Source organism: Camelus bactrianus, unplaced genomic scaffold (assembly GCF_048773025.1).
Source record: "Camelus bactrianus isolate YW-2024 breed Bactrian camel unplaced genomic scaffold, ASM4877302v1 HiC_scaffold_41, whole genome shotgun sequence".
Lineage (NCBI taxonomy): Eukaryota > Metazoa > Chordata > Mammalia > Artiodactyla > Camelidae > Camelus > Camelus bactrianus.
The window spans coordinates 546,312-572,734 of NW_027413957.1; positions in this window are offsets into that span (position 1 = coordinate 546,312).

The window sequence follows — 26,423 nt, forward strand, 5'->3', positions numbered from 1 at the left end:
GATTTCACACACAAATATCACACAGATTGAGCATGTGGAGAGACGTTCGTTCATCCAGCACAAAGGGAACGGGTTGCCGGGGAACTATTAATCTGGTTTCTAAGTCTGTTTCCTAGGGCCGGTTTGAAGCTCCTGCAGTTATCACTGTAAACACGATTTGGAGCTGGTAATTCCCCATATATATGTATGGATTGGAGTTTGCTACTGAAATGAATCTTTGTGTTCCCAACAAGCTGTGTTAAGGACGGCTTTCACACACACTTACTCTCAGTAAGGAGCATGTGGAGAGACTTTCATTCATCCAGCACAAAGGGAACGGTTTGCAGGAGAAACTTTTACTCTGGTTTCTCAGTCTGTTTCCTAATGCCGGTTTGAAGTTCCTTCAGTTTTCACTGTACAACCTAGTTGTTGCTAGTTCTCCCCATATGTATGTATGGAGCTGATTTTGCAAGTGAAAGAAACTTTTTGTTCCCTACAAGCTAGTTGAAGGACGGCTTTCACACACACATATCTCTCAGAATTGAGCATGTGGAGAGAAGTTCGTTCATCTAGCACAAAAGGAACGGGTTGCAAGTGAATCTTTTACTGTGGTTTCTCAGTCTGTTTCCTAGTGCCTGTTTGAATTTCCTGCAGTTTTCACTGTAAAACCGAGTTGGAGATTGTACCTACCCTTATATATGTAAGGAGTGGAAATGCAACAGAAAAGAAAATTTTGTTCCCAAGAAGCTAGGTGAAGGAAGGCATTCACACACACTTATCTCTCAGAAATGAGCATGTGGAGAGACGTTCGTTCATCTAGCATAAAGGGAACGGTTTGTAGGGAAACTATTACTCTGTTTTCTCAGTCTGTTTCCTAATGCCGGTTTGAATTTCGTGCAGTTTTCACAGTAAAAGCGATTTGGAGCTGGTAATTCCCCATTTATATGTATGGAGTGGGGTTTGCTACTGAAAAGAATCTTTGTATTCTCAACAAGGTAGGTTAAGGATGGCGTTCACACACACTTATCTCTCAGTAATGAGCAAGAGTAGAGACGTTCGTTCATCTAGCACAAAGGGAACGGGTTTAAGTAGAAATTATTACTCTGTTTTCTCAGTCTGTTTCCTAGTGCCGGTTAGAAGTTCCTGCAGTTTTCACTGAAATACCAAGTTGGAGCTAGTACCTCCCCTTATATATGTATGGAGTGGAGTAGGAACTGAAAAGAAACTTTGTGTTCCCAACAAGCTAGGTGAAGGACGGCTTTCACACACACTTATCTCTCAGAAATGAGCATGTGGAGAGACGTTCGTTCATCTAGCACAAAGGGAGCGGGTTGTAGGAGAAACTATTACTCTGTTTTCTCAGTCTGCTTCCTAGTTCCGGTTTGAAGTTCCTGCAGTTTTCACTGTAAACACGATTTGAAACTGGAAATTCCCCATATATATGTATGGATTGGAGTTTGCTACTGAAAAGAATCTTTGTGTTCCCAACAAGCTGGGTTAAGGACGGCTTTCACACACACTTATCTCTCAGTAAGGAGCATGTAGAGACGTTCGTTCATCCAGCACAAAGGGAACGGTTTGCAGGAGAAACTTTTACTCTGGTTTCTCAGTCTGTTTCCTAGTGCCGGTTTGAAGTTCCTGCAGTTTTCACTGTACAACCTAGTTGTTGCTAGTTCTCCCCATATGTATGTATGGAGCGGATTTTGCAAGTGAAAGAAACTTTGTGTTCCCTACAAGCTAGTTGAAGGACGGCTTTCACACACACATATCTCTCAGAATTGAGCATGTGGAGAGAAGATCGTTCATCTAGCACAAAAGGAACGGGTTGCAAGAGAATCTTTTACTCTGGTTTCTCAGTCTGTTTCCTAGTGCCTGTTTGAATTTCCTGCAGTTTTCACTGTAAAACCGTGTTGGGGATTGTACCTACCCTTATATATGTATGGAGTGGAAATGCAACAGAAAAGAAAATTTTGTTCCCAAGAAGCTAGGTGAAGGAAGGCATTCACACACACTTATCTCTCAGAAATGAGCATGTGGAGAGACGTTCGTTCATCTAGCATAAAGGGAACGGTTTGTAGGGAAACTATTACTCTGTTTTCTCAGTCTGTTTCCTAATGCCGGTTTGAAGTTCGTGCAGTTTTCACTGTAAAAGCGATTTGGAGCTGGTAATTCCCCATTTATATGTATGGAGTGGGGTTTGCTACTGAAAAGAATCTTTGTATTCTCAACAAGGTAGGTTAAGGATGGCGTTCACACACACTTATCTCTCAGTAATGAGCAAGAGGAGAGACGTTCGTTCATCTAGCACAAAGGGAACGGGTTTTAGTAGAAATTATTACTCTGTTTTCTCAGTCTGTTTCCTAGTGCCGGTTAGAAGTTCCTGCAGTTTTCACTGAAATACCAAGTTGGAGCTAGTACCTCCCCTTATATATGTATGGAGTGGAGTAGGAACTGAAAAGAAACTTTGTGTTCCCAACAAGCTAGGTGAAGGACGGCTTTCACACACACTTATCTCTCAGAAATGAGCATGTGGAGAGACGTTCGTTCATCTAGCACAAAGGGAGCGGGTTGTAGGAGAAACTATTACTCTGTTTTCTCAGTCTGCTTCCTAGTTCCGGTTTGAAGTTCCTGCAGTTTTCACTGTAAACACGATTTGAAACTGGAAATTCCCCATATATATGTATGGATTGGAGTTTGCTACTGAAAAGAATCTTTGTGTTCCCAACAAGCTGGGTTAAGGACGGCTTTCACACACACTTATCTCTCAAAAAGGAGCATGTAGAGACGTTCGTTCATCCAGCACAAAGGGAACGGTTTGCAGGAGAAACTTTTACTCTGGTGTCTCAGTCTGTTTCCTAGTGCCGGTTTGAATTTCCTGCAGTTTTCACTGTACAACCTAGTTGTTGCTAGTTCTCCCCATATGTATGTATGGAGCGGATTTTGCAAGTGAAAAAAACTTTGTGTTCCCTACAAGCTAGTTGAAGGACGGCTTTCACACACACATATATCTCAGAATTGAGCATGTGGAGAGAAGATCGTTCATCTAGCACAAAAGGAACGGGTTGCAAGAGAATCTTTTACTCTGGTTTCTCAGTCTGTTTCCTAGTGCCTGTTTGAATTTCCTGCAGTTTTCACTGTAAAACCGTGTTGGAGATTGTACCTACCCTTATATATGTATGGAGTGGAAATGCAACAGAAAAGAAAATTTTGTTCCCAAGAAGCTGGGTGAAGGACGGCATTCACACACACTTATCTCTCAGAAATGAGCGTGTGGAGAGACGTTCGTTCATCTAGCATAAAGGGAACGGTTTGTAGGAGAAACTATTACTCTGTTTTCTCAGTCTGTTTCCTAGTGCCGGTTTGAAGTTCCTGCTGTTTTCACTGTAAAACCGATTTGGATCTGGTAATTCCCCATTTATATGTACGGAGTGGGGTTTGCTACTGAAAAGAATCTTTGTATTCTCAACAAGGTAGGTTAAGAATGGCGTTCACACACACTTATCTCTCAGTAATGAGCAAGAGGAGAGACGTTCGTTCATCTAGCACAAAGGGAACGGGTTGCAGGAGAAACTTGTACTCTGGTTTCTCAGTCTGTTTCCTAGTGCCGGTTAGAAGTTCCTGCAGTTTTCACTGTAAACACGATTTGAAACTGGTAATTCCCCTTATATATGTATGGATTGGAGTTTGCTACTGAAAAGAATCTTTCTGTTCCCAACAAGCTGGGTTAAGGACGGCTTTCACACACACTTATCTCTCAGTAAGGAGCATGTAGAGACGTTCGTTCATCCGGCACAAAGGGAACGGTTTGCAGGAGAAACTTTTACTCTGGTTTCTCAGTCTGTTTCCTAGTGCCTGTTTGAAGTTCCTGCAGTTTTCACTGTACAACCTAGTTGTTGCTTGTTCTCCCCATATGTATGTATGGAGTGGATTTTGCAAGTGAAAGAAACTTTGTGTTCCCTACAAGCTAGTTGAAGGACGGCATTCACACACACATATCTCTCAAAATTGAGCATGTGGTGAGAAGATCGTTCATCTAGCACAAAATTAACGGGTTGCAAGAGAAACTTTTACTCTGGTTTCTCAGTCTGTTTCCTAGTGCCGGTTTGAAATTCCTGCAGTTTTCACTGTAAAACTGATTTGGAGCTGGTAATTCCCCATTTATATGTACGGAGTGGGGTTTGCTACTGGAAAGAATCTTTGTATTCTCAACAAGGTAGGTTAAGAATGGCGTTCACACACACTTATCTCTCAGTAATGAGCAAGAGGAGAGACGTTCGTTCATCTAGCGCAAAGGGAACGGGTTGCAGGAGAAACTTGTATTCTGGTTTCTCAGTCTGTTTCCTAGTGCCGGTTAGAAGTTCCTGCATTTTTCACTGTAAAACCAAGTTTGAGCTAGTACCTCACCTTATATATGTATGGAGTGGAGTTGCAAATGAAAAGTAACTTTTTTTTCCCAACAAGCTAGGTGAAGTACGGCTTTCACACACACTTATCTCTCAGAACTGAGCATGTGGAGAGACGTTCGTTCATCTAGCACAAAGGGAACGGGTTGCAGGAGAAACGTTTACTCTGTTTTCTCTGTTTTCTATTGCCTGTTTGAATTTCCTGCTGTTTTCACTGTGAAACCGTGTAGGAGCTAGTTCCTCCCCATAAATATGTATGGAGTGGAATTTGCAACTGAAAAGAAACTTTGTGTTCCCAACAAGCTAGGTGAAGAACGGCTTTCACACACAATTATCCCTAAGAACTGAGCATGTGGATAGTCTTTCGTTCATCTGGCACAAAGGGAACGGGTTTCAGGAGAAACTTTACTCTGGTTTCCCAGTCAGTTTCCTTGTGACCGTTTGAAGTTCCAAAAGTTTTCACTGTAAAACCGAGTTGGTGCTAGTTATCCCCATATGTGTGTATGGATAGGTGTTTGCAACTGAAAAGAATCTTTGTGTTCCCAACAAGCTAGGTGAAGGACGGATTTCACACACAAATATCACACAGATTGAGCATGTGGAGAGAAGTTCGTTCATCCAGCACAAAGGGAACGGTTTGCCGGGGAAACTATTAATCTGGTTCTAAGTGTGTTTCCTAGGGCCGGTTTGAAGCTCCTGCAGTTATCACTGTAAACATGATTTGGAGCTGGTAATTCCCCATATATATATATGGATTGGAGATTGCTACTGAAAAGAATCTTTGTGTTCCCATCAAGCTGGTTTAAGGACGGCTTTCACACACACTTACTCTCAGTAAGGAGCATGTGGAGAGACGTTCGTTCATCCAGCACAAAGGGAACGGTTTGCAGGAGAAACTTTTACTCTGGTTTCTCAGTCTGTTTCCTAGTGCCGGTTTGAAGTTCCTGCAGTTTTCACTGTACAACCTAGTTGTTGTTAGTTCTCCCCATATGTATGTATGGAGCGGATTTTGCAAGTGAAAGAAACTTTGTGTTCCCTACAAGCTAGTTGAAGGACGGCTTTCACACACACATATCTCTCAGAATTGAGCATGTGGAGAGAAGTTCGTTCATCTAGCACAAAAGGAACGGGTTGCAAGGGAATCTTTTACTCTGGATTCTCAGTCTGTTTCCTAGTGCCTGTTTGAATTTCCTGCAGTTTTCACTGTAAAACCGAGTTGGAGATTGTACCTACCCTTATATATGTATGGAGTGGAAATGCAACAGAAAAGAAAATTTTGTTCCCAAGAAGCTAGGTGAAGGAAGGCATTCACACACACTTATCTCTCAGAAAAGAGCATGTGGAGAGACGTTCGTTCATCTAGCATAAAGGGAACGGGTTGTAGGGAAACTATTACTCTATTTTCTCAGTCTGTTTCCTAAAGCCGGTTTGAAGTTCCTGCAGTTTTCACTGTAAAAGCGATTTGGAACTGGTAATTCCCATTTATATGTACGGAGTGGGGTTTGCTACTGAAAAAAATCTTTGTATTCTCAACAAGGTAGGTTAAGAATGGCGTTCCACACACTTATCTCTCAGTAATGAGCAAGAGGAGAGAAGTTCGTTCATCTAGCACAAAGGGAACGGGTTGTAGTAGAAATTATTACTCTGTTTTCTCAGTCTGTTTCCTAGTGCCGGTTAGAAGTTCCTGCAGTTTTCACTGTAAAACCAAGTTGGAGCTAGTACCTCCCCTTATATATGTATGGAGTGGGGTATCAACTGAAAAGAAACTTTGTGTTCCCAACAAGCTAGGTGAAGGACGGCTTTCACACACACTTATCTCTCAGAAATGAGCATGTGGAGAGACGTTCGTTCATCTAGCACAAAGGGAACGGGTTGTAGGAGAAACTATTACTCTGTTTTATCATTCTGCTTCCTAGTGCCGGTTTGAAGTTCCTGCAGTTTTCACTGTAAACACGATTTGAAACTGGAAATTCCCCATATATATGTATGGATTGGAGTTTGCTACTGAAAAGAATCTTTGTGTTCCCAACAAGCTGGGTTAAGGACGGCTTTCACACACACATATCTCTAAGAACAGAGCATGTGGAGTGCCGTTCGTTCATCTAGCACAAAGGGAACGGGTTTCAGGAGAAACTTTACTCGGGTTTCCCAGTCAGTTTCCTAGTGACCGTTTGAAGTTCCAAAAGTTTTCACTGTAAAACCGTGTTGGTGCTAGTTATCTTCATATGTGTGTATGGATAGGTGTTTTCAACTGAAATGAATCTTTGTGTTCCCAACAAGCTAGTTGAAGGACGGCTTTCACACACAATTATCACAAAGATTGAGCATGTGGAGAGACGTTCGTTCATCTAGCACAAATGGAAAGGTTTGCAGGAGAAAAGTTTTCTCTGTTTTCTCTGTTTCCTAGTGCCTGTTTGAATTTCCTGCAGTTTTCACTGTGAAACCGAGTTGGAGCTAGTTCCTCCCCATATATATTTATGGATTGGAGTTTGCAAATGAAAAGAATCTTTGTGTTCCCAACAAGCTAGGTGAAGAACGGCTTTCACACACACTTATCTCTAAGAACTGAGCATGTGGAGAGCCGTTCGTTCATCTAGCACAAAGGGAACGGGTATCAGGAGAAACTTTATCCCGGTTTACCAGTCAGTTTCCTTGTGACCGTTTGAAGTTCCAAAAGTTTTCACTGTAAAACCGAGTTGGTGCTAGTTATCTTCATATGTGTGTATGGATAGGTGTTTGCAACTGAAAAGTATCTAAGTGTTCCCAACATGCTAGGTGAAGGACAGCTTTCACACACAATTATCACACAGATTGAGCTTGTGGAGAGACGTTCGTTCATCTAGCACAAAGGGAACGGCTTGTAGGGGAAACTATTACTCTGTTTTCTCAGTCTGTTTCCTAGTGCCGGTTTGAAGTTCCTGCAGTTTTCACTGTAAAACCGATTTGGAGCTGGTATTTCCTCATTTATATGTACGGAGTGGGGTTTGCTACTGAAAAGAATCTTTGTATTCTCAACAAGGTAGTTTAAGGATGGCGTTCACACACACTTTTTTCTCAGTAATGAGCAAGAAGAGAGACGTTAGTTCATCTATCACAAAGGGAACGGGTTGCAGGAGAAACTTGTACTCTGGTTTCTCAGTCTCTTTCCTAGTGCCGGTTAGAAGTTCCTGCAGTTTTCACTGTAAAACAAAGTTGGAGCTAGTACCTCCCCTTATATATGTATGGAGTAGATTTGCAACTTAAAAGAAACTTTTTGTTCCCAACAAGCTAGGTGAAGGACGGCGTTCACACACACTTATCTCTCAGAACTGAGCATGTGGGGAGACGTTCGTTCATCTAGCACAAAGGGAACGGGTTGCAGGAGAAACGTTTACTCTGTTTTCTCTGTTTCCTAGTGCCTGTTTGAATTTCCTGCAGTTTTCACTGTGAAACCGAGTTGGAGCTAGTTCCTCCCCATATACATGGATGGAGTGGAGTTTGCAACTGAAAAGAAACTTTGTGTTCCCAACAAGCTAGGTGAAGAACGGCTTTCACACACACTTATCTCTAAGAACTGAGCATGTGGAGAGCCGTTCGTTCATCTAGCATAAAGGGAACTGGTTTCAGGAGAAACTTTACTATGGTTTCCCAGTTTCCTAATGACCGTTTGAAGTTCCAAAAGTTTTCACTGTAAAACCGAGTTGGTGCTAGTTATCTTCATATGTGTGTATGGATAGGTGTTTGCAACTGAAAAGAATCTTTGTGTTCCCAACAAGCTAGGTGAAGGACGGCTTTCACACACAATTATCAAACAGATTGAGCATGTGGAGAGACGTTCGTTCATCTAGCACAAAGGGAACGGGTTGCAAGAGAAACTATTACTCTGGTTTCTAAGTCTGTTTCCTAGTGCCGGTTTGAAGCTCCTGCAGTTTTCACTGTAAACCAGATTTGGAGCTAGTAATTCCCCATATATATGTATGGAGTGGGGTTTGCTACTTAAAAGAATCTTTGTGTTTCCAAGAAGCTGGGTTTAGGACGGCTTTCACACACAATTATCTCTCAGTAAGGAGCATGTGGAGAGACGTTCGTTCATCCAGCACAAAGGGAAAGGTTTGAAGGAGAAACTTTTACTCTGGTTTCTCAGTCTGTTTCCTAGTGCCGGTTTGAAATTCCTGCAGTTTTCACTGTAAAACCAAGTTGGAGCTACTACCTCCCCTTATATATGTATGGAGTGGAGTTGCAACTGAAATGAAACTTTTTGTTCCCAACAAGATAGGTGAAGGACGGCTTTCACACACACTTATCTCTCAGAACTGAGCATGTGGAGAGACGTTCGTTCATCTAGCACAAATGGAAAGGGTTGCAGGGGAAAAGTTTTCTCTGTTTTCTATGTTTCCTAGTGCCTGTTTGAATTTCCTGCAGTTTTCACTGTGAAACCGAGTTGGAGCTAGATCCTCCCAATATATATGTATGGATTGGAGTTTGCAACTGAAAAGAATCTTTGTGTTCCCAACAAGCTAGGTGAAGAACGGCTTTCACACACACTTATCTCTAAGAACTGAGCATGTGGAGAGCCGTTCGTTCATCTAGCACAAAGGGAACGGGTATCAGGAGAAACTTTATCCCGGTTTACCAGTCAGTTTTCTTGTGACCGTTTGAAGTTCCAAAAGTTTTCACAGTAAAACCGAGTTGGTGCTAGTTATCTTCATATGTGTGTATGGATAGGTGTTTGCAACTGAAAAGTATCTAAGTGTTCCCAACATGCTAGGTGAAGGACAGCTTTCACACACAATTATCACACAGATTGAGCTTGTGGAGAGACGTTCGTTCATCTAGCACAAGGGAACGGGTTGCAGGAGAAACTATTACTCTGGTTTCTAAGTCTGTTTCCTAGTGCCGTTTTGAAGCTCCTGCAGTTTTCACTGTAAACCCAATTTGGAGCTGGTAATTCCCCATATATTTGTATGGAGTGGAGTTTGCTACTGAAAAGAATCTTTGTGTTCCCAACAAGCTGTGTTAAAGACGGCTTTCACACACACTTATCTCTCAGTAAGGAGCATGTGGAGAGACGTTCGTTCATCCAGGACAAAGGGAACTGTTTGCAGGAGAAAATTTAACTCTGGTTTCTCAATCGGTTTCCTAGTGCCGGTTTGAAATTCCTGCAGTTTTCACTGTACAACTTTTGTTGCTAGTTCACCCCATATGTATATATGGAGTGGATTTTGCAAGTGAAAGAAACTTTGTGTTCCCTACAAGCTAGTTGAAAGACGGCTTTCAAACACACATATCACTCAGAATTGAGCATGTGGAGAGAAGTTCGTTCATCTAGCACAAAAAGAACGTTTTGCAAGAGAATCTTTTACTCTGGTTTGTCAGTCTGTTTCCTAGTGCCTGTTTGAAATTCATGCAGTTTTCACTGTAAAACCGAGTTGGAGATTGTACCTACCCTTATATATGTATGGAGTGGAAATGCAACAGAAAAGAAAATTTTGTTCCCAAGAAGCTAGGTGAAGGAAGGCATTCACACACACTTATCTCTCAGAAATGAGCATGTGGAGAGACGTTCGTTCATCTAGCACAAAGGGAACGGTTTGTAGGAGAAACTATTACTCTGTTTTCTCAGTCTGTTTCCTAGTGCCGGTTTGAAGTTCCTGCAGTTTTCACTGTAAAACCGATTTGGAGCTGGTAATTCCCCATTTATATGTACGGAGTGGGGTTTGCTACTGAAAAGAATCTTTGTATTCTCAACAAGGTAGGTTAAGGATGGCTTTCACACACACTTATCTCTCAGTAATGAGCAAGAGGAGAGACGTTCGTTCATCTAGCACAAAGGGAACGGGTTGCAGGAGAAACTTGTACTCTGGTTTCTCAGTCTGTTTCCTAGTGCCGGTTAGAAGTTCCTGCAGTTTTCACTGTAAAACCAAGTTGGAGCTAGTACCTCCCCTTATATATGTATGGAGTGGGGTATCAACTGAAAAGAAACTTTGTGTTCCCAACAAGCTAGGTGAAGGACGGCTTTCACACACACTTATCTCTCAGAAATGAGCATGTGGAGAGACGTTCGTTCATCTAGCACAAAGGGAACGGGTTGTAGGAGAAACTATTACTCTGTTTTATCAGTCTGCTTCCTAGTGCCGGTTTGAAGTTCCTGCAGTTTTCACTGTAAACACGATTTGAACCTGGAAATTCCCCATATATATGTATGGATTGGAGTTTGCTACTGAAAAGAATCTTTGTGTTCCCAACAAGCTGGGTTAAGGACGGCTTTCACACACACATATCTCTAAGAACAGAGCATGTGGAGTGCCGTTCGTTCATCTAGCACAAAGGGAACGGGTTTCAGGAGAAACTTTACTCGGGTTTCCCAGTCAGTTTCCTAGTGACCGTTTGAAGTTCCAAAAGTTTTCACTGTAAAACCGTGTTGGTGCTAGTTATCTTCATATGTGTGTATGGATAGGTGTTTTCAACTGAAATGAATCTTTGTGTTCCCAACAAGCTAGTTGAAGGACGGCTTTCACACACAATTATCACAAAGATTGAGCATGTGGAGAGACGTTCGTTCATCTAGCACAAATGGAAAGGGTTGCAGGAGAAAAGTTTTCTCTGTTTTCTCTGTTTCCTAGTGCCTGTTTGAATTTCCTGCAGTTTTCACTGTGAAACCGAGTTGGAGCTAGTTCCTCCCCATATATATGTATGGATTGGAGTTTGCAAATGAAAAGAATCTTTGTGTTCCCAACAAGCTAGGTGAAGAACGGCTTTCACACACACTTATCTCTAAGAACTGAGCATGTGGAGAGCCGTTCGTTCATCTAGCACAAAGGGAACGGGTATCAGGAGAAACTTTATCCCGGTTTACCAGTCAGTTTCCTTGTGACCGTTTGAAGTTCCAAAAGTTTTCACTGTAAAACCGAGTTGGTGCTAGTTATCTTCATATGTGTGTATGGATAGGTGTTTGCAACTGAAAAGTATCTAAGTGTTCCCAACATGCTAGGTGAAGGACAGCTTTCACACACAATTATCACACAGATTGAGCTTGTGGAGAGACGTTCGTTCATCTAGCACAAAGGGAACGGCTTGTAGGGGAAACTATTACTCTGTTTTCTCAGTCTGTTTCCTAGTGCCGGTTTGAAGTTCCTGCAGTTTTCACTGTAAAACCGATTTGGAGCTGGTATTTCCTCATTTATATGTACGGAGTGGGGTTTGCTACTGAAAAGAATCTTTGTATTCTCAACAAGGTAGTTTAAGGATGGCGTTCACACACACTTTTGTCTCAGTAATGAGCAAGAAGAGAGACGTTAGTTCATCTATCACAAAGGGAACGGGTTGCAGGAGAAACTTGTACTCTCGTTTCTCAGTCTCTTTCCTAGTGCCGGTTAGAAGTTCCTGCAGTTTTCACTGTAAAACAAAGTTGGAGCTAGTACCTCCCCTTATATATGTATGGAGTAGATTTGCTACTGAAAAGAAACTTTTTGTTCCCAACAAGCTAGGTGAAGGACGGCGTTCACACACACTTATCTCTCAGAACTGAGCATGTGGGGAGACGTTCGTTCATCTAGCACAAAGGGAACGGGTTGCAGGAGAAACGTTTACTCTGTTTTCTCTGTTTCCTAGTGCCTGTTTGAATTTCCTGCAGTTTTCACTGTGAAACCGAGTTGGAGCTAGTTCCTCCCCATATACATGGATGGAGTGGAGTTTGCAACTGAAAAGAAACTTTGTGTTCCCAACAAGCTAGGTGAAGAACGGCTTTCATACACACTTATCTCTAAGAACTGAGCATGTGGAGAGCCGTTCGTTCATCTAGCATAAAGGGAACTGGTTTCAGGAGAAACTTTACTCTGGTTTCCCAGTTTCCTAATGACCGTTTGAAGTTCCAAACGTTTTCACTGTAAAACCGAGTTGGTGCTAGTTATCTTCATATGTGTGTATGGATAGGTGTTTGCAACTGAAAAGAATTTTTGTGTTCCCAACAAGCTAGGTGAAGGACGGCTTTCACACACAATTATCACACAGATTGAGCATGTGGAGAGACGTTCGTTCATCTAGCACAAAGGGAACGGGTTGCAGGAGAAACTATTACTCTGGTTTCTAAGTCTGTTTCCTAGTGCCGGTTTGAAGCTCCTGCAGTTTTCACTGTAAACCAGATTTGGAGCTGGAAATTCCCCATATATATGTATGGAGTGGGGTTTGCTACTTAAAAGAATCTTTGTGTTTCCAAGAAGCTGGGTTTAGGACGGCTTTCACACACAATTATCTCTCAGTAAGGAGCATGTGGAGAGACGTTCGTTCATCCAGCACAAAGGGAAAGGTTTGAAGGAGAAACTTTTACTCTGGTTTCTCAGTCTGTTTCCTAGTGCCGGTTTGAAATTCCTGCAGTTTTCACTGTAAAACCAAGTTGGAGCTACTACCTCCCCTTATATATGTATGGAGTGGAGTTGCAACTGAAATGAAACTTTTTGTTCCCAACAAGATAGGTGAAGGACGGCTTTCACACACATTTATCTCTCAGAACTGAGCATGTGGAGAGACGTTCGTTCATCTAGCACAAATGGAAAGGGTTGCAGGGGAAAAGTTTTCTCTGTTTTCTAAGTTTCCTAGTGCCTGTTTGATTTCCTGCAGTTCTCACTGTGAAACCGAGTTGGAGCTAGATCCTCCCAATATATATGTATGGATTGGAGTTTGCAACTGAAAAGAATCTTTGTGTTCCCAACAAGCTAGGTGAAGAACGGCTTTCACACACACTTATCTCTAAGAACTGAGCATGTGGAGAGCCGTTCGTTCATCTAGCACAAAGGGAACGGGTATCAGGAGAAACTTTATCCCGGTTTACCAGTCAGTTTCCTTGTGACCGTTTGAAGTTCCAAAAGTTTTCACAGTAAAACCGAGTTGGTGCTAGTTATCTTCATATGTGTGTATGGATAGGTGTTTGCAACTGAAAAGTATCTAAGTGTTCCCAACATGCTAGGTGAAGGACAGCTTTCACACACAATTATCACACAGATTGAGCTTGTGGAGAGACGTTCGTTCATCTAGCACAAGGGAACGGGTTGCAGGAGAAACTATTACTCTGGTTTCTAAGCCTGTTTCCTAGTGCCGTTTTGAAGCTCCTGCAGTTTTCACTGTAAACCCAATTTGGAGCTGGTAATTCCCCATATATTTGTATGGAGTGGAGTTTGCTACTGAAAAGAATCTTTGTGTTCCCAACAAGCTGTGTTAAGGACGGCTTTCACACACACTTATCTCTCAGTAAGGAGCATGTGGAGAGACGTTCATTCATCCAGCACAAAGGGAACTGTTTGCAGGAGAAAATTTAACTCTGGTTTCTCAGTCGGTTTCCTAGTGCCGGTTTGAAATTCCTGCAGTTTTCACTGTACAACTTTTGTTGCTAGTTCACCCCATATGTATATATGGAGTGGATTTTGCAAGTGAAAGAAACTTTGTGTTCCCTACAAGCTAGTTGAAGGACGGCTTTCAAACACACATATCACTCAGAATTGAGCATGTGGAGAGAAGTTCGTTCATCTAGCACAAAAAGAACGTTTTGCAAGAGAATCTTTTACTCTGGTTTGTCAGTCTGTTTCCTAGTGCCTGTTTGAATTTCATGCAGTTTTCACTGTAAAACCGAGTTGGAGATTGTACCTACCCTTATATATGTAGGGAGTGGAAATGCAACAGAAAAGAAAATTTTGTTCCCAAGAAGCTAGGTGAAGGAAGGCATTCACACACACTTATCTCTCAGAAATGAGCATGTGGAGAGACGTTCGTTCATCTAGCACAAAGGGAACGGTTTGTAGGAGAAACTATTACTCTGTTTTCTCAGTCTGTTTCCTAGTGCCGGTTTGAAGTTCCTGCAGTTTTCACTGTAAAACCGATTTGGAGCTGGTAATTCCCCATTTATATGTACGGAGTGGGGTTTGCTACTGAAAAGAATCTTTGTATTCTCAACAAGGTAGGTTAAGGATGGCTTTCACACACACTTATCTCTCAGTAATGAGCAAGAGGAGAGACGTTCGTTCATCTAGCACAAAGGGAACGGGTTGCAGGAGAAACTTGTACTCTGGTTTCTCAGTCTGTTTCCTAGTGCCGGTTAGAAGTTCCTGCAGTTTTCACTGTAAAACCAAGTTGGAGCTAGTACCTCCCCTTATATATGTATGGAGTGGGGTATCAACTGAAAAGAAACTTTGTGTTCCCAACAAGCTAGGTGAAGGACGGCTTTCACACACACTTATCTCTCAGAAATGAGCATGTGGAGAGACGTTCGTTCATCTAGCACAAAGGGAACGGGTTGTAGGAGAAACTATTACTCTGTTTTATCAGTCTGCTTCCTAGTGCCGGTTTGAAGTTCCTGCAGTTTTCACTGTAAACACGATTTGAACCTGGAAATTCCCCATATATATGTATGGATTGGAGTTTGCTACTGAAAAGAATCTTTGTGTTCCCAACAAGCTGGGTTAAGGACGGCTTTCACACACACATATCTCTAAGAACAGAGCATGTGGAGTGCCGTTCGTTCATCTAGCACAAAGGGAACGGGTTTCAGGAGAAACTTTACTCGGGGTTCCCAGTCAGTTTCCTAGTGACCGTTTGAAGTTCCAAAAGATTTCACTGTAAAACCGTGTTGGTGCTAGTTATCTTCATATGTGTGTATGGATAGGTGTTTTCAACTGAAATGAATCTTTGTGTTCCCAACAAGCTAGTTGAAGGACGGCTTTCACACACAATTATCACAAAGATTGAGCATGTGGAGAGACGTTCGTTCATCTAGCACAAATGGAAAGGGTTGCAGGAGAAAAGTTTTCTCTGTTTTCTCTGTTTCCTAGTGCCTGTTTGAATTTCCTGCAGTTTTCACTGTGAAACCGAGTTGGAGCTAGTTCCTCCCCATATATATGTATGGATTGGAGTTTGCAAATGAAAAGAATCTTTGTGTTCCCAACAAACTAGGTGAAGAACGGCTTTCACACACACTTATCTCTAAGAACTGAGCATGTGGAGAGCCGTTCGTTCATCTAGCACAAAGGGAACGGGTATCAGGGGAAACTTTATCCCGGTTTACCAGTCAGTTTCCTTGTGACCGTTTGAAGTTCCAAAAGTTTTCACTGTAAAACCGAGTTGGTGCTAGTTATCTTCATATGTGTGTATGGATAGGTGTTTGCAACTGAAAAGTATCTAAGTGTTCCCAACATGCTAGGTGAAGGACAGCTTTCACACACAATTATCACACAGATTGAGCTTGTGGAGAGACGTTCGTTCATCTAGCACAAAGGGAACGGCTTGTAGGGGAAACTATTACTCTGGTTTCTAAGTCTGTTTCCTAGTGCCGGTTTGAAGCTCCTGCAGTTTTCACTGTAAACCAGATTTGGAGCTGGTAATTCCCCATATATATGTATGGAGTGGGGTTTGCTACTTAAAAGAATCTTTGTGTTTCCAAGAAGCTGGGTTTAGGACGGCTTTCACACACAATTATCTCTCAGTAAGGAGCATGTTGAGAGACGTTCGTTCATCCAGCACAAAGGGAAAGGTTTGAAGGAGAAACTTTTACTCTGGTTTCTCAGTCTGTTTCCTAGTGCCGGTTTGAAATTCCTGCAGTTTTCACTGTAAAACCAAGTTGGAGCTACTACCTCCCCTTATATATGTATGGAGTGGAGTTGCAACTGAAATGAAACTTTTTGTTCCCAACAAGATAGGTGAAGGACGGCTTTCACACACATTTATCTCTCAGAACTGAGCATGTGGAGAGACGTTCGTTCATCTAGCACAAATGGAAAGGGTTGCAGGGGAAAAGTTTTCTCTGTTTTCTATGTTTCCTAGTGCCTGTTTGAATTTCCTGCAGTTTTCACTGTGAAACCGAGTTGGAGCTAGATCCTCCCAATATATATGTATGGATTGGAGTTTGCAACTGAAAAGAATCTTTGTGTTCCCAACAAGCTAGGTGAAGAACGGCTTTCACACACACTTATCTCTAAGAACTGAGCATGTGGAGAGCCGTTCGTTCATCTAGCACAAAGGGAACGGGTATCAGGAGAAACTTTATCCCGGTTTACCAGTCAGTTTCCTTGTGACCGTTTGAAGTTCCAAAAGTTTTCACAGTAAAACCGAGTTGGTGCTAGTTATCTTCATATGTGTGTATGGATAGGTGTTTGCAACTGAAAAGTATCTAAGTGTTCCCAACATGCTAGGTGAAGGACAGCTTTCACACACAATTATCACACAGATTGAGCTTGTGGAGAGACGTTCGTTCATCTAGCACAAGGGAACGGGTTGCAGGAGAAACTATTACTCTGGTTTCTAAGTCTGTTTCCTAGTGCCGTTTTGAAGCTCCTGCAGTTTTCACTGTAAACCCAATTTGGAGCTGGTAATTCCCCATATATTTGTATGGAGTGGAGTTTGCTACTGAAAAGAATCTTTGTGTTCCCAACAAGCTGTGTTAAGGACGGCTTTCACACACACTTATCTCTCAGTAAGGAGCATGTGGAGAGACGTTCGTTCATCCAGCACAAAGGGAACTGTTTGCAGGAGAAAATTTAACTCTGGTTTCTCAGTCGGTTTCTTGGTGCCGGTTTGAAATTCCTGCAGTTTTCACTGTACAACTTTTGTTGCTAGTTCACCCCATATGTATATATGGAGTGGATTTTGCAAGTGAAAGAAACTTTGTGTTCCCTACAAGCTAGTTGAAGGACGGCTTTCAAACACACATATCACTCAGAATTGAGCATGTGGAGAGAAGTTCGTTCATCTAGCACAAAAAGAACGTTTTGCAAGAGAATCTTTTACTCTGGTTTGTCAGTCTGTTTCCTAGTGCCTGTTTGAAATTCATGCAGTTTTCACTGTAAAACCGAGTTGGAGATTGTACCTACCCTTATATATGTATGGAGTGGAAATGCAACAGAAAAGAAAATTTTGTTCCCAAGAAGCTAGGTGAAGGAAGGCATTCACACACACTTATCTCTCAGAAATGAGCATGTGGAGAGACGTTCGTTCATCTAGCACAAAGGGAACGGTTTGTAGGAGAAACTATTACTCTGTTTTCTCAGTCTGTTTCCTAGTGCCGGTGTGAAGTTCCTGCAGTTTTCACTGTAAAACCGATTTGGAGCTGGTAATTCCCCATTTATATGTACGGAGTGGGGTTTGCTACTGAAAAGAATCTTTGTATTCTCAACAAGGTAGGTTAAGGATGGCTTTCACACACACTTATCTCTCAGTAATGAGCAAGAGGAGAGACGTTCGTTCATCTAGCACAAAGGGAACGGGTTGCAGGAGAAACTTGTACTCTGGTTTCTCAGTCTGTTTCCTAGTGCCGGTTAGAAGTTCCTGCAGTTTTCACTGTAAAACCAAGTTGGAGCTAGTACCTCCCCTTATATATGTATGTAGTGGAGTTGCAACTGAAAAGAAACTTTTTGTTCCCAACAAGCTAGGTGAAGGACAGCTTTCACACACACTTATCTCTCAGAACGGAGCATGTGGAGAGACGTTCGTTCATCTAGCACAAAGGGAACGGGTTGCAGGGGAAACTATTACTCTGGTTTCTAAGTCTGTTTCCTAGTGCCCGTTTGAAACTCCTGCAGTTTTCACTGTTAACCAGATTTGGAGATGGTAATTCCCGATATATTTGTATGGAGTGGAGTTTGCTACTGAAAAGAATCTTTGTGTTCCCTACAAGCAGTGTTAAGGACGGCTTTCACACACACATATCTCTAAGAACAGAGCATGAGGAGAGCCGTTCGTTCATCTAGCACAAAGGGAACGGGTATCAGGAGAAACTTTATCCCGGTTTACCAGTCAGTTTCCTAGTGACCGTTTGAAGTTCCAAAAGTTTTCACTGTAAAACCGAGTTGGTGCTTGTTATCTTCATAAGTGTGTATGGATAGGTGTTTGCAACTGAAATGTATCTTAGTATACCCAACATGCAGGGTGAAGGAGAGCTTTCACACACAAATATCACACAGATTGAGCTTGTGGAGAGACGTTCGTTCATCTAGCACAAAGGGAACGGGTTGCAGGAGAAACTATTACTCTGATTTCTAAGTCTATTTCCTAGTGCCGGTTTGAAGCTCCTGCAGTTTTCACTGTAAACCAAATTTGTAGCTGGTAATTCCCCATATATTTGTATAAAGTGGAGTTTGCTACTGAAAAGAATCTTTGTGTTCCCAACAAGCTGTGTTAAGGACGGCTTTCACACACACTTATCTCTCAGTAAGGAGCATGTGGAGAGACGTTCATTCATCCAGCACAAAGGGAACGGTTTGCAGGAGAAAATTTTACTCTGGTTTCTCAGTATGTTTCCTAGTGCCAGTTTGAAGTTCCTGCAGTTTTCACTGTACAACATTTTGTTGCTATTTCTCCCCATATGTATGTATGGGGTGGATTTTGCAACTGAAAGAAACTTAGTGTCATAAACAAGCTAGGTGAAGGACGGCTTTCACACACACTTATCTCTCTGAACTGAGCATGTGGAGAGACGTTCGTTCATCTAGCACAAAGGGAACTGGTTGCAGGAGAAACTATTACTCTGTTTTCTCAGTCTGTTTCCTAGTGCCGGTTTTTAAGTTCCTGCAGTTTTCACTGTAAAACCGATTTGGAGCTGGTAATTCCCCATTTATATGTACGGAGTTGGGTTTGCTACTGAAAAGAATCTTTGTATTCTCAACAAGGTAGTTTAAGGATGGCGTTCACACACACTTCTCTCTCAGTAATGAGCAAGAGGATAGACGTTCGTTCATCTATCACAAAGGGAACGGTTTGCAGGAGAAATTTGTACTCTCGTTTCTCAGTCTGTTTCCTAGTGCCGGTTAGAAGTTCCTGCAGTTTTCTGTGTAAAACCAAGTTGGAGCTAGTACCTCCCCTTATATATGTATGGAGTGGAGTTGCAACTGAAAAGAAACTTCTTGTTCCCAACATGCTATGTGAAGGACGGCTTTCACACACACTTATCTCTCAGAACTGAGCATGTGGAGAGACTTTTGTTCATCTAGCACAAAGGGAACGGGTTGCAGGGGAAACGTTGACTCTGTTTTCTCTGTTTCCTAGTGCCTGTTTGAATTTCCTGCAGTTTTCACAGTGAAACCGTGTTGGAGCTAGTTCCTCCCCATATATATGTATGGAGTGAAGTTTGCAACTGAAAAGAAACTTTGTGTTCCCAACAAGCTAGGTGAAGAACGGCTTTCACACACACTTATCTCTAAGAACTGAGCATGTGCAGAGCCGTTCGTTCATCTAGCACAAAGGGAACGGGTTTCAGGAGAAACTTTACTCTGGTTTCCCAGTCAGTTTCCTAGTGAGCGTATGAAGTTCCAAAAGTTTTCACTGCAAAACCGAGTTGGTGCTAGTTATCCCCATATGTGTGTAATGCATAGGTGTTTGCAACTGAAAAGAATCTTTGTGTTCCCAACAAGCTAGGTGAAGGACGGCTTTCACACACAATTATCACACAGATTGAGCATGTGGAGAGACATTCGTTCATCTAGCACAAAGGGAACGGGATGCAGGAGAAACTATTAATCTGGTTTCTAAGTCTGTTTCCTAGTGCCGTTTTGAAGCTCCTGCAGTTTTCACTATAAACCCGATTTGGTGCTGGTAATTCCCCATATATATGTATGGAGTGGAGTTTGCTACTGAAAAGAATTTTGTGTTCCCAACAAGCTGGGTTAAGGACTGCTTTCACACATACTTATCTCTCAGTAAGGAGCATGAGGAGAGACGTTCGTTCATCCAGCACAAAGGGAACGGTTTGCAGGAGAAATTTTATTCTGGTTTCTCAGTCTGTTTCCTAGTGCCTGTTTGAATTTCCTGCAGTTTTCACTGTAAAACCGAGTTGGAGATTGTACCTACCCTTATATATGTATGGAGTTGAAATACAACAGAAAAGAAAATTTTGTTCCCAAGAAGCTAGGTGAAGGACGGCATTCACACACAATTATATCTCAGAAATGAGCATGTGGAGAGAAGTTCGTTCATCTAGCACATATTGAACGGGTTGTAGGAGAAACTATTACTCTGTTTTCTCAGTCTGTTTCCTAGTGCCGGTTTGAAGTTCCTGCAGTTTTCACTGTAAACACGATTTGAAACTGGAAATTCCCCATATATATGTATGGATTGGAGTTTTCTACTGAAAAGAATCTTTGTGTTCCCAACAAGCTGGGTTAAGGACGGCTTTCACACACACTTATCTCTCAGTAAGGAGCATGTAGAGAGACGCTCGTTCATCCAGCACAAAGGGAACGGATTGCAGGATAAATTATACTCTGGTTTCTCAGTCTGTTTCCTAGTGCCGGTTTGAAGTTCCTGCAATTATCACTGTACAACCTAGTTGTTGCTAGTTTTCCCCATATGTATCTATGGAGTGGATTTTGCAAGTGAAAGAAAATTTGTGTTCCCTACAAGCTAGTTGAAGGACGGCTTTCACACACACTTATCTCTCAGTAAGTAGCATATGGAGAGACTTTCGTTCATCCAGCACGTAAGGAACGGTTTGCAGGAGAAACTTTTACTCTGGTTTCTCAGTCTATTTCCTAGTGCCTGTTTGAATTTCCTGCAGTTTTCACTGTAAAACCGAGTTGGAGATTGTACCTACACTTATATATGTATGGAGTGGAAATGCAAAAGAAGAGAAAATTTTGTTCCCAAGAACCTAGGTGAAGGACGGCATTCACACACACTTATCACTCAGAAATGAGCATGTGGAGAGACGTTCGTTCATCTAGCACAAAGGAAACGGGTTGTAGGAGAAAGTATTTCTCTGTTTTCTCAGTCTGTTTCCTAGTGCCGTTTTGAAGTTCCTGCAGTTTTCACTGTAAATCCGATTTGGAGCTTGTAATTCCCCATTTATATGTACGGAGTGGAGTTTGCTACTGAAAAGAATCTTTGTATTCTCAACAAGGTAGGTTAAGGATGGCGTTCACACACACTTATCTCTCAGTAATGAGCAAGAGGAGAGCCGTTCGTTCATCTAGCACAAAGGGAACGGGTTTCAGGAGAAACTTGTACTCTGTTTTCTCAGTTGTTTCCTGGTGCCGTTTAGAAGTTACTGCAGTTTTCACTGTAAAACCAAGTTGGAGCTAGTACCTCCCCTTATATATGTATGAAGTGAAGTTGCAACTGAAAAGAAACTTTTTGTTCCCAACAAGCTAGGTGAAGGACGGCGTTCACACACACTTATCTCTCAGAACTGAGCATGTGGGGAGACTTTCGTTCATCTAGCACAAAGGGAACGGGTTGCAGGAGAAACGTTGACTCTGTTTTCTCTGTTTCCTAGTGCCTGTTTGAATTTCCTGCAGTTTTCACTGTGAAACCGTGTTGGAGCTATTTCCTCCCCATATATATGTATGGAGTGGAATTTGCAACTGAAAAGAAACTTTGTGTTCCCAACAAGCTAGGTGAAGAACGGCTTTCACACACACTTATCTCTAAGAACTGAGCATGTGGAGAGCCATTCGTTCATCTAGCATAAAGGGAACTGGTTTCAGGGGAAACTTTACTCTGGTTTCCCAGTCAGATTCCTAGTGACCTTTTGAAGTTCCAACAGTTTTCACTGTAAAACCGAGTTGGTGCTTGTTTTCTTCAAATGTGTGTATGGATAGGTCTTTGCAACTGAAAATAATCTTTGTGTTCCCAACAAGCTCGGTGAAGAACGGCTTTCACACACACTTATCTCTAAGAACTGAGCATGTGGAGAGACGTTCGCTCATCTAGCACAAAGGGAAAGGGTTTCAGGAGAAACTTTACTCTGGTTTCCCTGTCAGTTTCCTAGTGACCGTTTGAAGTTCCAAAAGTTTTCACTGTAAAACCGAGTTGGTGCTAGTTATCCCCATATGTGTGTATGGATAGGTGTTTGCACCTGAAAAGAAATTTTGTGTTCCCAACAAGCTAGTTGAAGGACGGCTTTCACACACAATTATCACACAGATTGAGCATGTGGAGAGACGTTCGTTCAACTAGCACAAAGGGAACGTTTTGCAAGAGAATCTTTTACTCTGGTTTGTCAGACTGTTTCCTAGTGCCTGTTTGAATTTCATGCAGTTTTCACTGTAAAACCGAGTTAGAGATTGTACCTACCCGTATATATGTATGGAGTGGAAATGCAACAGAAAAGAAAATTTTGTTCCCAAGAAGCTAGGTGAAGGACGGCATTCACACACACTTATCTCTCAGAAATGAGCATGTGGAGAGACGTTCGTTCATCTAGCACAAAAGGAACGGGTTGTAGGAGAAACTATTATTCTGTTTTCTCAGTCTGTTTCCTAATGCCGGTTAGATGTTCCTGCAGTTTTCACTGTGAAACTGTGTTGGAGCTGGATCCTCCCCATATATATGTATGGATTGGAGTTTGCAACTGAAAATAAACTTTGTGTTCCCATCAAGCTAGGTGAAGAACGGCTTTCACACACATTTATCTCTAAGAACTGACCATATGGAGAGCCGTTCGTTCATCTAGCACAAAGGGAACTGGTTTCAGGACAAACTTTACTCTGGTTTCCCAGTCAGTTTCCTAGTGACCGTTTGAAGTTCCAAAAGTTTTCACTGTAAAACCGAGTTGGTGCTAGTTATCCCCATATGTGTGTATGGATAGGTGTATGCAACTGAAAAGAATTTTTGTGTTCCCATCAAGCTAGGTGAAGGACGGCTTTCACACACAATTATCACACTGATTGAGCATGTGGAGAGACTTTCGTTCATCTAGCACAAAAGGAACGGTTTGCAGGAGAAACTATTACTCTGGTTTCTAAGTCTGTTTCCTAGTGCCGGTTTGAAGCTCCTGCAGTTTTCACTGTAAACCCGATTTGGAGCTGGTAATTCCCCATATATATGTACGGAGTGGAGTTGTCTACTGAAAAGAATCTTTGTGTTCCCAACAAGCTGGGTTAAGGACGGCTTTCACACACACTTATCTCTCATTAAGGAGCATGTGGAGAGACGTTCGTTCATCCAGCACAAAGGGAACGGTTTGCAGGATAAATTTTACTCTGGTTTCTCAGTCTGTTTCCTAGTGCTGGTTTGAAGTGCCTGCAGTTTTCACTGTACAACCTAGTTGTTGCTAGTTTTCCCCATATGTATATATGGAGCGGGTTTTGCAAGTGAAAGAAACTTTGTGTTCCCTACAAGCTAGTTGAAGGACGGCTTTCACACACACATATATCTCAGAATTGAGCATGTGGAGAGAAGTTCGTTCATCTAGCACAAAAAGAACGGGTTGCAAGAGAATCTTTTACTCTGGGTTCTCAGTCTGTTTCCTAGTGCCTGTTTGAATTTCCTGCAGTTTTCACTGTAAAACCGAGTTGGAGATTGTACCTACCCTTATATATGTATGGAGTGGAAATGCAACAGAAAAGAAAATTTTGTTCCCAAGAACCTAGGTGAAGGACGGCATTCACACACACTTATCATTCAGAAATGAGTATGTGGAGAGACGTTCGTTCATCTAGCACAAGGGAACGGGTTGCAGGAGAAACTTGTACTCTGGTTTCTCAGTCTGTTTCCTAGTGCCGGTTAGAAGTTCCTGCAGTTTTCACTGTAAAACCAAGTTGGAGCTAGTACCTCCCCTTATATATGTATGGAGTGGAGTTGCAACTGAAAAGAAACTATTTGTTCCCAACAAGCTAGCTGAAGGACGGCTTTCACACACACTTATCTCTCAGAACTGAGCATGTGGAGAGACGTTCGTTCATCTAGCACAAAGGGAACGGGTTGCAGGGGAAACGTTGTCTCTTTTTTCTCTGTTTCCTAGTGCCTGTTTTAATTTCCTGCAGTTTTCACTGTGAAACCGTGTTGGAGCTAGTTCCTCCCCATATATATGTATGGATTGGAGTTTGCAAATAAAAAGAAACTTTGTGTTCCCAACAAGCTAGGTGAAGGACGGCTTTCACACACACTTATCTCTAAGAACTGAGCATGTGGAGAACCGTTCGTTCATCTAGCACAAAGGGAACGGGTTGCAGGAGAAACTATTACTCTGGTTTCTATGTCTGTTTCCTAGTGCCGGTTTGAAGCTCCTGCAGTTTTCACTGTAAACCCGATTTGGAGCTGGTAATTCCCCATATATATGTATGGATTGGAGTTTGCTATTGAAAAGAATCTTTGTGTTCCCAACAAGGTAGTTTAAGGATGGCTTTCACACACACTTTTGTCTCAGTAATGAGCAAGAGGAGAGACGTTCGTTCATCTAGCACAAAGGGAACGGTTGCAGGAGAAACTTTTACTCTGGTTTCTCAGTCTGTTTCCTAGTGCCGGTTTGAAGTTCCTGCAGTTTTCACTGTAAACACGATTTGAAACTGGAAATTCCCCATATATATGTATGGATTGGAGTTTGCTACTGAAAAGAATCTTTGTGTTCCCAACAAGCTGGGTTAAGGACGGCTTTCACACACACTTATCTCTCAGTAAGGAGCATGTAGAGACGTTCGTTCATCCAGCACAAAGGGAAAGGTTTGAAGCAGAAACTTTTACTCTGGTTTCTCAGTCTGTTTCCTAGTGCCGGTTTGAAGTTCCTGCAGTTTTCCTTGTACAACCTAGTTGTTGCTAGTTCTCCCCATATGTATGTATGGAGCGGATTTTGCAAGTGAAAGAAACTTTGTGTTCCCTACAAGCTAGTTGAAGGACGGCTTTCACACACACATATCTCTCAGAATTGAGCATGTGGAGAGAAGATCGTTCATCTAGCACAAAAGGAACGGGTTGCAAGAGAATCTTTTACTCTGGTTTCTCAGTCTGTTTCCTAGTGCCTGTTTGAATTTCCTGCAGTTTTCACTGTAAAACCGTGTTGGAGACTGTACCTACCCTAATATATGTATGGAGTGGAAATGCAACAGAAAAGAAAATTTTGTTCCCAAGAAGCTAGGTGAAGGAAGGCATTCACACACACTTATCTCTCAGAAATGAGCATGTGGAGAGACGTTCGTTCATCTAGCATAAAGGGAACGGTTTGTAGGGAAACTATTACTCTGTTTTCTCAGTCTGTTTCCTAATGCCGGTTTGAAGTTCGTGCAGTTTTCACTGTAAAAGCAATTTGGAGCTGGTAATTCCCCATTTATATGTATGGAGTGGGGTTTGCTACGGAAAAGAATCTTTGTATTCTCAACAAGGTAGGTTAAGGATGGCGTTCACACACACTTATCTCTCAGTAATGAGCAAGAGGAGAGACGTTCGTTCATCTAGCACAAAGGGAACGGGTTTTAGTAGAAATTATTACTCTGTTTTCTCAGTCTGTTTCCTAGTGCCGGTTAGAAGTTCCTGCAGTTTTCACTGAAATACCAAGTTGGAGCTAGTACCTCCCCTTATATATGTATGGAGTGGAGTAGGAACTGAAAAGAAACTTGTGTTCCCAACAAGCTAGGTGAAGGACGGCTTTCACACACACTTATCTCTCAGAAATGAGCATGTGGAGAGACGTTCGTTCATCTAGCACAAAGGGAGCGGGTTGTAGGAGAAACTATTACTCTGTTTTCTCAGTCTGCTTCCTAGTGACGGTTTGAAGTTCCTGCAGTTTTCACTGTAAACACGATTTGAAACTGGAAATTCCCCATATATATGTATGGATTGGAGTTTGCTACTGAAAAGAATCTTTGTGTTCCCAACAAGCTGGGTTAAGGACGGCTTTCACACACACTTATCTCTCAGTAAGGAGCATGTAGAGACGTTCGTTCATGCAGCACAAAGGGAACGGTTTGCAGGAGAAACTTTTACTCTGGTTTCTCAGTCTGTTTCCTAGTGCCGGTTTGAAGTTCCTGCAGGTTTCACTGTACAACCTAATTGTTGCTAGTTCTCCCCATATGTATGTATGGAGCGGATTTTGCAAGTGAAAGAAACTTTGTGTTCCCTACAATCTTGTTGAAGGACGGCTTTCACAAACACATATCTCTCAGAATTGAGCATGTGGAGAGAAGATCGTTCATCTAGCACAAAAGGAACGGGTTGCAATAGAATCTTTTACTCTGGTTTCTCAGTCTGTTTCCTAGTGCCTGTTTGAATTTCCTGCAGTTTTCACTGTAAAACCGTGTTGGAGATTGTACCTACCCTTATATATGAATGGAGTGGAAATGCAACAGAAAAGAAAGTTTTGTTCCCAAGAAGCTAGGT